The sequence below is a fragment of the Azolla caroliniana genome, unplaced genomic scaffold (assembly GCF_043228905.1).
Source record: "Azolla caroliniana isolate FFs.n. ecotype wild unplaced genomic scaffold, voAzoCaro1.0.p SCAF_14, whole genome shotgun sequence".
Taxonomy (NCBI): Eukaryota; Viridiplantae; Streptophyta; class Polypodiopsida; order Salviniales; family Salviniaceae; genus Azolla; species Azolla caroliniana.
The window spans coordinates 10,503,524-10,515,992 of NW_028230449.1; the positions used below are offsets into that span (position 1 = coordinate 10,503,524).

The window sequence follows — 12,469 nt, forward strand, 5'->3', positions numbered from 1 at the left end:
TTACTGATTGCTTTTATCTAGCATCAACAATTCTATATTACCAAGTATCAGAAAAGGTAATGAAAAACTTTATTTTGTACAAGATTTACGTAGTTCAAGAGCTCATTTTGCTAGAGCGTACAATTGTTAGCCATAAGGTCGAAGGTTCAAGCCCTCCTTGGAGAGACATCTCAAGTTTAGATATTAACCCCATCTACTTGAACCTATAAATATGATGAACTACATAGAAAAGCACATGAATATATGTAGTTCTTTCTATAATCGCCGCATGTTATTAAAGAAAGAAGAGAATACAAACCATGTAATCACATGGATTTCATTCAAACTTAGCTAACAAGAATGATAGGTATAGCCTACTCTACATTCTCACCAAAAAAATTGAGAGGAGTTAAAAATCGATCAATCTATAGAAGTGTTCGAGCCCCACCAAATTGTAACGACAAAATGGGTTAGCAGAATTAAGATCACGGATAAGGAAAACAAAATATCTTTTAAGATTGATATTCGATATGTATATCATACACTAAAAAAATGCCTCATATTAAATCATTTGGATTTATCAATTATAAGGCCAAGGGGCCTTGAACCCACTCCAAAAATAATTGAGATAAATGTCAAATTAGTGCTTGCGTTCGTTTTGAGTCAACATATATTTCCAAAAAACCATTCCAAATTAAATTGAGGGAAGCAATAATATTTTTTCAATAATAATAATTGCATCACTTGGATGTTCCATTCATTTCGACATAAACTACATATCTTGCCCACATTAATTGCTGGTGACGACCAATGGAGATCTAAATGGTAATTAGATACCTAATTTTGTGCAAAATTAACATGCTTCAATAGCTCAGTTGGTTAGAGCATATGGCTGTTAACCATAAGGTCGGAGGTTCAACCCCTCCTTGGAGCGACATGTCAAGATTACCTATTAAACCCATGTATTTGAGCCTATGAATATGAACTACATAAAATGCACATGAATATATTATGATTGTTTCATAACCTACGTATGTCAATAAAGCAAAGATGAGAATACAAAACATGTTAATGTCATGTATTTAATTACAAGTAGGCTAAGAAGATAGACGTATTATAAAAGGGAAACGAGTATAGCCTTGTCCGAATCCTCAGCAAAACCATTGCGAGAAGTTAAAAATTGTAACGATAGAATGGTTTAGGAAAATAGGATTCACGGATAAGGACAACAAGTTCTATTTTAAGATTAAAATACGACCTTGTCCGAATCCTCAGCAAAACCATTGCTAGAAGTTAAAAATTGTAACGATAGAATGGTTTAGGAAAATAGGATTCACGGATAAGGACAACAAGTTCTATTTTAAGATTAAAATACGATGCATATTAAAAACACCTCAACCAAAATGAAAGAAAATCATGACTTGGGCTTGCTTTCATTCAGATTTGAACTAAAGACCTCCAACTTACGAAACAAGTGCTCTAACCAACTGAGCTACGAAAGCAACTTCTTTATATAAACACCACATAGAAAATTCTTAAACATTCCCATTTACAAAAGATAGTTGAACAAATTGAGTTTAAAATAAATTTTGAATAAACAATTCGTATTAAGGAATTCCAAATACAAGGAATCGTGCACTAGGGACGTATTTCTTTATTCACAAACTAGACATAGTTATTATGGAAAAAAACCAAATCTAAAAGTAAGTGAGCTAAATATAGGATTATTGATTGCTTTTATCTAGCATTAACAATTCTATATTACCAAGTATCAAAAAAGGTAATGAAAAACTTTATTTTGTGCATGATTTATGTAGTTCAAGAGCTCATTTCGCTAGAGCGTACAGTTGTTAGCCATAAGGTCGGAGGTTCAAGCCCTCCTTGGAGAGACATCTCAAGTTTAGATATTAACCCCATCTACTTGAACCTATAAATATGATGAACTACATAAAAAAGCACATGAATATATGTTGTTCTTTTTATAATCGACGCATGTTATTAACGAAAGAAGGGAATACAAACCGTGTAATCGCATGGATTTCATTCAAACTTAGCTAACAAGAATGATAGGTATAGCCTACTCTACATCCTCACCAAAAAAATTGAGAGGAGTTAAAAATCAATCGATCTATAGAAGTGTTCGAGCCCCACCAAATTGTAACGACAGAATGGGTTAGCAGAATTAAGATCACGCATAAGGAAAACAAAATCTCTTTTAAGATTGGAATTTGATGTGTATATAATACACTAAAGAAATGCCTCACATTAAATAATTTGGATTTATGAATTATAAGGCCAAGGGGCCTTGCACCAAGTAGCTACTCCTTTATTCAGAGAAAAGACATAATTTATGCGCGAGAAACGAAATCCAAAAATAATTGAGATAAATGTTAGATTAGTGGTTGCGTTCCTTTTGAGTCAACATATATTTGCTTAAAAACATTCCAAATTAAATTGAGGGAAGGGTTTACGGTTTGAGATTAGTGCTTGCGTTCATGAGCTCATTTCGCTAGAGTGTACAGTTATTAGCCATAAGCTCAGAGGTTCAAGCCCTCCTTACAGAGACATCTCAAGTTTAGATATTAACCCCATCAACGTGAACCTATAAATATGAACTACATAAAAAAGCACATGACTATATGTTGTTCTTTTTATAATCGACGCATGTTATTAAGGAAAGAAGAGAATACAAACCATGTTATCGCATGGATTTCATTAGAACTTAGCTAACGAGAATGACGGGTATACCCTACTCTACATCATCACGTCAGATTAGTGCAATAATGTCAGATTCGTGCTTGCCTTCCTTTTGAGTGAACATATATTTCCAAACAAACATTCCAAATTCAATTGAGGGAAGCAATAATATTTTTTCAATAATAATAATTGCATCAGTTGGATGTTCCATTCATTTTGACCTAAACGACATATCTTGCGCACATTAATTCCTGGTGACGACCAATGGAGATGTAAATGGTAATGAGATACCTAATTTTGTGCCAAATTAACATGCTTCAATAGCTCAGTTGGTTAGAGCGTATGGCTGTTAACCATAAGGTCGGAGGTTCAACCCCTCCTTGGAGCGACATGTCAAGATTACCTATTAAACCCATATACTTGAGCCTATGAATATGAACTACATAAAATACACATGAATATATTATGATTGTTTTATAACCTACGTATGTCAATAAAGCAAAGATGAGAATACAAAACACGTTATGTCATGTATTTAATTACAAGTGAGCTAACAAGGTAGATGTATTATAAGAGGTAGACGAGTATAGCCTGCTCCGAATCCTCAGCAAAACCATTGCGAGTAGTTAAAAATTGTAACGATAAAATGGTTTAAGAAAATTGGATTCACGGATAAGGACAACAAGTTCTATTTTAAGATTGAAATACGATGCATATATAATACACTAAAGAAACACCTCAAGCTGAATGAGGGAAAATCTGACTTCGTCTTGCTTTCATTGAGATTTGAATTAAAGACCTCCAGCTTACAAAAGAAGTGCTCTTGAATCCTAGGTACTTGAACCTATAAATATGAACCTCATATAAAAACACCTGAATATATGTTGTTCTTTATATAATCGACGCATGTTATTAAAGCCAGATCAGGATACAAACCATGTTATCGCATGGATTTTATTAGAACTTAGCTAAGAAGAATGACGGGTATACCTTACTCTACATCCTCACCAAAAAATTTGAGAGGAGTTAAATATCGTTAAATCTATAAAATCGTTTGAACCCACCAAATTGTAACGACACAATGGGTTAGTAGAATTCGGTTCACGGAGAAGGAAATCAAAATCTCTTTTAAGATTGAAATTCGATGTGTATATAACACACTAAAAAATTCCTCACATTAAATAACTTGGATTTACCAATTATAAGGCCAAGGGGGCCTACACTCGATAATTACTTCTTTATTCAGAAAGAAGACATAATTTATGCGCGAGAAACAAAATCCAAAAGTAATTGAGCTAAATTTGAGATTAGTCCTTGCATTCCTTGAGAGTCAACAAATCTTTGTTAAAAAACATTCCAAATTAAATTGAGGGAAGTAGTAATATTTTTTCAATAATAATAATTGGATGAGTTGGAGGTTCCATTCATTTCGAGCTAAACTACATATATTGCGCACATCAATTGCCAGGGACGACCAATTGAGATGTAAATGTTAATGAGATACCTAATTTTGAGGAGAATTAACGTGATTCAATAGCTCAGTTTGTTAGAGCGTATGGTTGTTAACCATAAGATCGGAGGTTCAACCCCTCCTTGCCGCGACATGTGAAGGTTATCTATTAAACCCATATACTTGAGCCTATGAATATGAACTACATAAAATACACATGAATATGTTATGCTTGTTTTATAACCTACGTATGTCAATAAAGTAAAGATGGGAATACAAAACACGTTATGTCCTGTATTTATTTACAAGTGAGCTAACAAGATACATGTATTAAAAAAGGAAGACGAGTATACCTTGTTCCGAATCCTCAACAAAACCATTGCGAGAAGTTAAAAATGATAACCATAGAATGGTTTAGGAAAATTGGGTTCACCAATAAGGACAACAAGTTCTATTTTAAGATTGAAATACGATGCATATAAAATACACTAAAAAAACACCTAAACCTAAATGAGGGAAAATCATGACTCGAGCTTGCTTTCATTCAGATTTGAACTAATGATCTCCAGCTTACTAAATAGGTGCTCTAACCAATTGAGCTATGAAAGCACCTTCCTAATGTAAACACCACATAGAAAATTCTTCAACATTCCCATTTACAAAAGATAGTGCAACAAATTGAGTTTCATATAATTTGTTATAGAGAATTAGTATTATTGAATTCAAAATACAAGGAACCTTGCACTAGGGAGCTATTTCTTTATTCACAAACTAGACATAATTATTGTGCAAAGAAAACAAATCTAAAAGTAAGTGCGCTAAATATAGGATTATTTATTGCTTTAATTTAGCATCATAAATTCTATATTACCAAATATCAGAAAAGGTAATGAAAATAATTATTTTGTGCAAGATTTACGTAGTTCAAGAGCTCATTTCGCTAGAGCGTATGGTTGTTAGCCATACGGTCGGAGGTTCAAGCCCTCCTTGGAGAGACATCTCAAGTTTAGGTATTAAACCCATGTACTTGAACCTATAAATATGAACTACATAAAAAAGCACATGAATATATGTTGTTTGTTTTATAACCGACGCATGTCATTAAAGCAAGATGAGAATACGACACAGTGGCTTATTGCATGGATTTTATTAGAACTTACCTAACAAGAATGATGGGTATACCTTGCTCTGCATCCTCACCGAAAAATTTGAGAGAATTTAAAAATCGATTGATCTATAGAAGTGTTCGAGCCCACCAAATTGCAACGACACAGTGGGTTAGAAGAATTTTGTTCATGGATAAGGAAAAGAAAAGCTCTTTTAAGATTCAAATTTGATGTGTATATAATACACTACAAATATGCCTCAAATTAAAGAATTTGGATTTATCAAATATAAGGGCAAGGGGCCTTGGACTCGGTAGCTACTTCTTTAGTTAGAAAAAACACATAATCGATGCTCGAAAAATGAAATCCAAAAATAATTGAGATAAATGTCAGATTAGTGTTTTCATTCCATGAGAGTCAATATATATTTGTTAAAGAACAGTACTAATTAAATTAAAGGAAAGAATTATATATTTTCAATAATACTAATTGCATCATTTGGAGGTTCCATTCATGTCCAACTAAACTACATATCTTCCGCATAGTAATTGTTGGTGACGACCAATTGAAATCTAAAAGGTAATGAGATACCTAATGTTATACCAAATTTACATGCTTCAATAGCTCTGTTGGTTACAACGTATAGCTCTCAACGATAAGGTCGGATGTTCAACCCCTGCTTGGAGCGACATGTCAAGATTACCTATTAAACCCATGTACTTGAGCATATGAATATGAGCTACATAGAAAAGCACATAAATATATTATGATTGTTTTATAACCTACGTATGTCATTAAAGCAAAGACGAGAATACAAAACACGTTATGTCATGTATTTAATTACAAGTGAGCTAACAAGATAGATGTATTATAAAAGGGAGACGAGTATACCCTGCTCTGAATCCTCTGCAAAACCATTCACGAATAAGGACAACAAGTTCTATTTGAAGATTGAAATACGATGCATATATAACACACTAAAAAAACACCTCAACCGAAATAAGGGAAAACCATGACTTGGGCTTTCTTTCATTTAGAGTTAAACTCAAGACCTCCCAGTGACGAAACAAGTGCTCTAACCAACTGAGCTATGAAAACACCTTCTTAATGCAAAAACACCACATATAAAATTCTTCGACATTCCCATTTAGAAAAGATAGTTCGACAAATTGAGTTTCATATAATTTGGTATAGACAATTCGGATTAATGAATTTAAAATATAAAGAACCTTGCACTAGGCAGGTATTTCTTTATTCACAAACTAGACATAGTTATTGTGGTAAAAAAACATATCTAAAACTAAGTGAGCTAAATATAGAATTATTCATTGCTTTTATCTAGCATCAACAATTCTATATTACCAAGTATGAGAAAAGGTAATGAAAAACTTTATTTTGTGCAAGATTTTCGTAGTTCAAGAATTCATTTCGCTATAGCGTGCTGTAGTTAGCCATAACGTCGGACACTCAAGCCCTCCTTGGAGAGACATCTCAAGTTTAGATATTAACCCCATGTACTTGAACCGATAAATATGAACTACATAAAAAAGGACATGAAAATATGCTAATTATTCATAAAGCACATGAATATATGTTGTTTGTTTTATAACCGACGCATGTTATTAAAGCAAGATGAGAATACGAGACAATGGGTTATCGCATGGATTTCATTAGAACTTAGCTACCAAGAATGATGGGAATACCCTTCTCTACATCCTCACCAAAAACTTTGAGAGGAGTTAAAAATCAATCGATCTATAGAAGTGTTCGAGCCCACCAAATTGTAACAGCACGGTGGGTTAGAAGAATTCAGTCCACGGATAAGGAAGACAAAATCTCTTTTAAGATTGAAATTCGATGTGTATATAATACACTAAAAAAATGCCTCAAATTAAATAATTTGGATTTATCAATTATAAGGCCAAGGGGCCATGCACCCGGTAGCTACTTCTTTATTTAGAAAAAGCACATAATTGATGCACGAGAAATGAAATCCAAAAATAATTGAGATAAATGTCAGATTACTACTTGCATTCCATGAGAGTCAACATATATTTGTTAAAAAACAGTCCTAATTAAATTAAAGGAAGGAATTATATTTTTTCAATAATCCTAATTGCATGAGTTGGAGGTTCCATTCATTTCCGGCTAAACTACATATCTTCCGCCCATTAATAGCTAGTGACGACCAATTGAGATCTAAAGCGTAATGAGATACCTAATTTTATACAAAATTTACATGCTTCAATAGCTCAGTTGGTTAGAGCGTATGGTTGTTAACCATAAGGTCGGAGGTTCAACCCCTCCTTGGAGCGACATGTAAAGATTACCTATTAAACCCATGTACTTGATTGAGCCTATGAATATGAACTACATAAGAAAGCACTTCAATATATTATGATTGTTTTATGACCTATGTATGTCATTAAAGTAAAGACGAGAATACAAAACACATTATGTCATGTATTTAATTACTAGTGAGCTAGTTCAAGCAAAGATTTATGTAGTTCAAGAGCTCATTTCGCTAGAGTGTACGGTTGTTAGCCATAAGATCGGAGGTTCAAGCCCTCCTTGGAAGGACATCTCACGTTTAGATATTAACCCCATGTACTTGAACCTATAAATATGAACTACATATAAAAGCACATGAATATATGTTGTTCTTTATATAATTGATGCATGTTATTAAAACAAGATGAGAATACAAACCATGTTATCACATGCATTTCATTAGAACTTAGATAAGAAGAATGACGGGTTTACCCTACCCTACATGCTCACCAAAAAATTTGAGAGGAGTTAAATATCGATCGATCTATAGAATTGTTCGAACCCACCAAATTGTAACGACACAATGGGATAGCAGAATTCGGTTCATAGATAAGGAAATCAAAATCTCTTTTAAGATTGAAATTCGATGTGTATATAATACACTAAAAAAATGCCTCACATTAAATAACTTGGATTTATCAATTATAAGGCCAAGGGGCCCTGCACCCAATAGCTACTTCTTTATTCAGAAAAAAGACATAATTTATGCGCGAGAAACAAAATCCAAAAGTAATTGAGCTAAATTTGAGATTAGTCCTTGCGTTCCTTGAGAGTCAACAAATCTTTGTTAAAAAACATTCCAAACTAAATTGAGGGAAGCAATAATATTTTTTCAATAATAATAATTGGATGAGTTGGAGGTTCCATTCATTTCAAGCTAAACTACATATCTTGCGCACATTAATTGCCGGGGACGACCAATTGAGATGTAAATGGTAATGAGAGATCTAATTTTGTGCAAAGTAAATGTGCTTCAATAGCTCAGTTGGTTAGAGCGTATAGCTGTTAACCATAAGGTCGGAGGTTCAACCCCTCCTTGGAGTGACATGTCAAGATTACCTATTAAACCCATGTACTTGAGCTTGCCTATGAATATGAACTACATGAATATATTATGATTGTTTTATAACCTACGCATGTTATTAAAGCAAAGATGAGAATACAAAATACGTTATGTCATGTATTTAATTACAAGTGAGCTAACAAGATACATGTATTAAAAAAGGAAGACGAGTATACCCTGTTCCGAATCCTCAGCAAAACCATTGCAAGATGTTAAAAATGGTAATGATAGAATGGTTTAGGAATATTGGGTTCACGGATAAGGACAACAAGTTCTATTTTAAGATTGAAATACGATGCATATATAATACACTAAAGAAACACTTCAACCTAAATGAGGGAAAATCATGACTTCGGCTTGCTTTCATTGAGATTTGAATTAAAGACCTCCAGCTTACAAAAGAAGTGCTCTAACCAACTAAGCTACGAAAGCAACTTCTTAATGTAACAACACATACAAAATTCTTAAACTTTCCCATTTACAAAAGATAGTCCAACAAATTGAGTTTCAAATAAATTTTTAATAGACAATTTTTGAATTTACTAAAGAAACACCTCAACTTAAATGAGGGAAAACCATGACTTGGGCTTGCTTTCATTGAGATTTGAACTAAAGACCTCCAGCTTACGAAACAAGTGCTCTAACCAACTGAGCTACGAAACCACCTTCTTAAGGTAAACACCACATAGAAAATTCTTCAACATTCCCATTTACAAAAGATAGTCCAACAAATTGAGTTTCAAATTATTTGGAATAGACAATTCGTATTAAGGAATTCAAAATACAAGGAACCTTCTTTTCTTTTCTTTTTCTAAAGTAGAATATACTCCATTAGTTAAAATGACATACAATACACAACTTTAGACATTACCTACTTCCATATGGGCTACATCACTTATTTATCTTACAGTAAATAGCCCACATGTTTGTTCTCGATGTTTGTCGTATCATTCACGCCCCTCTATCATCTAATGGGAGGGGGGAACAGCCATCTCGGTACTACGTACTGCCATCGTATATCCTCTCCAATTTCTATAGCCATCGGTGTAGTACACCATTGTTTTCTGAAATTTAGCCTCATTAAATCTGAAGCATCATCTGTTGCATCAATCCGCTCATATTGGGCCCTCAATGTAGTTATTAACATGTGCCATATTAGCTTAATAGATTCTGTTGGAGGACGTTTGTTTTCTAAAAACACCCTGGTACATCTTGCGGTCCAAATGTTCCATATGATAATGGGTGCTAGCAACATCCATAGATCTTCAATTTTCTGCTTCTGGGCATTACTTCTAGGTGCACTGTTACCAGCGATCAATCGAATAGTTACATTCTCCCCTCTGTACAATCAAATTTCTCTACGTCATCATCAAGGTAATTCCAACAAGCATGTCCCTAATTGAGGGTAAATGAGCTAGAGGCATGGCAAAGCAATCGTAATGCCCTTCTCTATACAACCGTAGCCTCATGACATTCCCAGAGATAGCGGGAAATGCTTTCTAGTTGTCCACATGCACTACATCTTGGGTCTACATTGGGGCTTTTAGTCCACGCCCCTACTGGCAAGGCTCTATGCACAATAAGCCATAAGCACATCATTATCTTGCGGTCACCGCTGTCATGCCATATCATTTTCCAGAATTTAGCTAATCTCCTTTCACTAATGCCCTCTTGTATCCAAAATTTACGAGCTGCAATATCTTGGTGTTCATGTTTTAGGATAATTTGCCTCTCGATTTTCGTGTTGTACCTGAAAAATTGCACCAACTTGGCACCATCACTTTGACCTTGAATTATCCAGAAATACATCGCGGGGTCCCATGATAGCTTATTTGAATGCCCTTCTATCGGCCAACACACTATCGTTGGTTTGAGCTCACTCGGCTCGGGGTCAACTGTCATAGCCTTTCCATTTTTTGCAAGCAACCTAATCAGCCTTTCAGTTTGATAGGCTGGTTGCTCACATATTACCCTTCTATGCTCTATTTTGTAGTAGTATGCCTCATTAGAACCGGCTTTCGTTCCCTTAATTCCAATTAGATAATTTTCAGCATCGATAACTCCTGTCCATTCCATTTCAGAGGGACTTATGGTTGCATCTTCCAAGATTTGCCCGCTACGTGCAAAGGCATCTGTAATCTTCATTAGCATGCATTTACCCCTGTTTATCCTCCATATTCTAGCCTTTTGACTGCCCACATCATTACATAGAAATCTCTTCCAATCTGCCAATGTATTCCCTTGGGCATTGATTGAATTGGCCCATTTGAAGCCTGCTTTTTGTCCTATCATCAACCCATACACATCTCTAATTAATGGGTTCCAAACAATAGGCATGTACATTCGAGCATATGCATCATTTCTCCACCTACAAACGATTCCCTTTCTTATTCTATTCCATGCCTTCATAATTCCAACAACACATATACTCTATGTACATCCCCGGTATTTGGGTCGCATTTCAGGCACAAACCCCCAGAAAGCGCTACTTGGCCAACTTCCACCATGTCTTGGCAACCACATCTTCCATTTGCATCTCCAGAGAATTTTCCAAGGTGCCTCAGGTGGTTGCAAGCTCCTGACCACCAATTTGCCTAGCAAGGCCTTCGTTTGCACCACAAGATCTATTAGTCCCACCCCACCTTCACTTTTATCTTTTATGAGTGTAGTCCATGCAACCTTTGCACAAGCATGTTTTTCCTCGATGCCCCCCCATAAGAAATTTCTGATCAACCAGTTTATCAATTTCATCGACTTGGGTGCGATTATCCAACATGCCGCAATATGCCATATTGTGGCCATTAGAACCTGATTTGCAATCACAATCTTGGCTGCAAAGGATAGTTTTCTTGCATTCCACCATATTAACTTCGCTTTTATTTTGTCCACCAGTAGAGTGTAGTGTTCTGAGCGATCAACGTCCATCTTGATTTTGAAACCCAAGTATCTAGTAGCTTCTCCTCTCCTCAACCATCTGAAATTAGGGTCTAGAGCCCAATTTACCACAGGCTTATTGCTAATTCAAATGCCCACTGATTTATTCCAGTTTATATTCGCACCCGACCCCCTACAAAACTCATTTATTGCACTTTTTAGTCTGTCCAAGTTGTTTGCATCCCCCTTAACATAGATTGTTGTATCATCAACATATTTTGTATCAAGCATCATTCTTGCATCATTGGGTAGGGGAAGGCCTTGTATTTGCCAATATCTATCACTAATATGATAATGCAATGCTTCTGCTGCAATAATGAATAGGTACGGGGCCAATGGGCATCCTTGGTGTATCGATCGTGTCATCGTAAAGCTCTTCCCTAAGCTTCTAGCCATTAAAACCTGGCTGGAAGTATCCCTATAAAAGGCAGCCAATCCAAGAATCCATTGCTGCTCGAAGCCTAGGGCATCCATCACTGCTTCTAGGAATTCCCATGAGATCCTGTCATATGCTTTTTCGAAATCGAGTAACATTACTGCTAGGTCCACTCCTTGCTCCTCTGCCCATGCTGAATACTCCCAGAAAGTTATCACATTGTCAACAATGCTCCAGTTTTCGAGGAAGCCAGTTTACGTTGTATGTATTATGTCCCCTAGGACCGTTTTCAATCGACTACTTACAACTTTAGCCATTATCTTAAAGGCATTAGTGAGAATCGTCAAAGGTCGCCAATTATCAAGCATAGTTAGATCTTTCCCATCCTTGAGAATTAAATAAAGCATTCCTCGACACATTGACGGAGGCATTAAACCTTCAGCCATAATGTATTGCATCCCTTCCAACATGTCATCCTTAATTAGATCCCAATATTTGATGTAAAAATATACAGGGAGTCCATCAATGCCTGC

General features: G+C 35.3%; 5 non-coding genes across 5 annotated transcripts; 4 read left to right on the plus strand and 1 right to left on the minus strand.

Annotated features, from left to right (window-relative positions):
* The first annotated feature begins 839 nt into the window (after window positions 1-839).
* TRNAN-GUU (transfer RNA asparagine (anticodon GUU)) lies at window positions 840-913 on the plus strand. Its single transcript has one exon. It is a non-coding gene; the product is annotated as a tRNA-Asn (tRNA).
* Window positions 914-1,407: 494 nt separating this feature from the next.
* Window positions 1,408-1,481, minus strand: TRNAT-CGU (transfer RNA threonine (anticodon CGU)). Its single transcript has one exon. It is a non-coding gene; the product is annotated as a tRNA-Thr (tRNA).
* A 1,509-nt stretch (window positions 1,482-2,990) lies between these two features.
* On the plus strand, window positions 2,991-3,064 carry TRNAN-GUU (transfer RNA asparagine (anticodon GUU)). The gene has a single exon. It is a non-coding gene; the product is annotated as a tRNA-Asn (tRNA).
* Window positions 3,065-7,473: 4,409 nt separating this feature from the next.
* On the plus strand, window positions 7,474-7,547 carry TRNAN-GUU (transfer RNA asparagine (anticodon GUU)). The gene has a single exon. It is a non-coding gene; the product is annotated as a tRNA-Asn (tRNA).
* A 986-nt stretch (window positions 7,548-8,533) lies between these two features.
* On the plus strand, window positions 8,534-8,607 carry TRNAN-GUU (transfer RNA asparagine (anticodon GUU)). Its single transcript has one exon. It is a non-coding gene; the product is annotated as a tRNA-Asn (tRNA).
* Window positions 8,608-12,469: the final 3,862 nt, after the last annotated feature.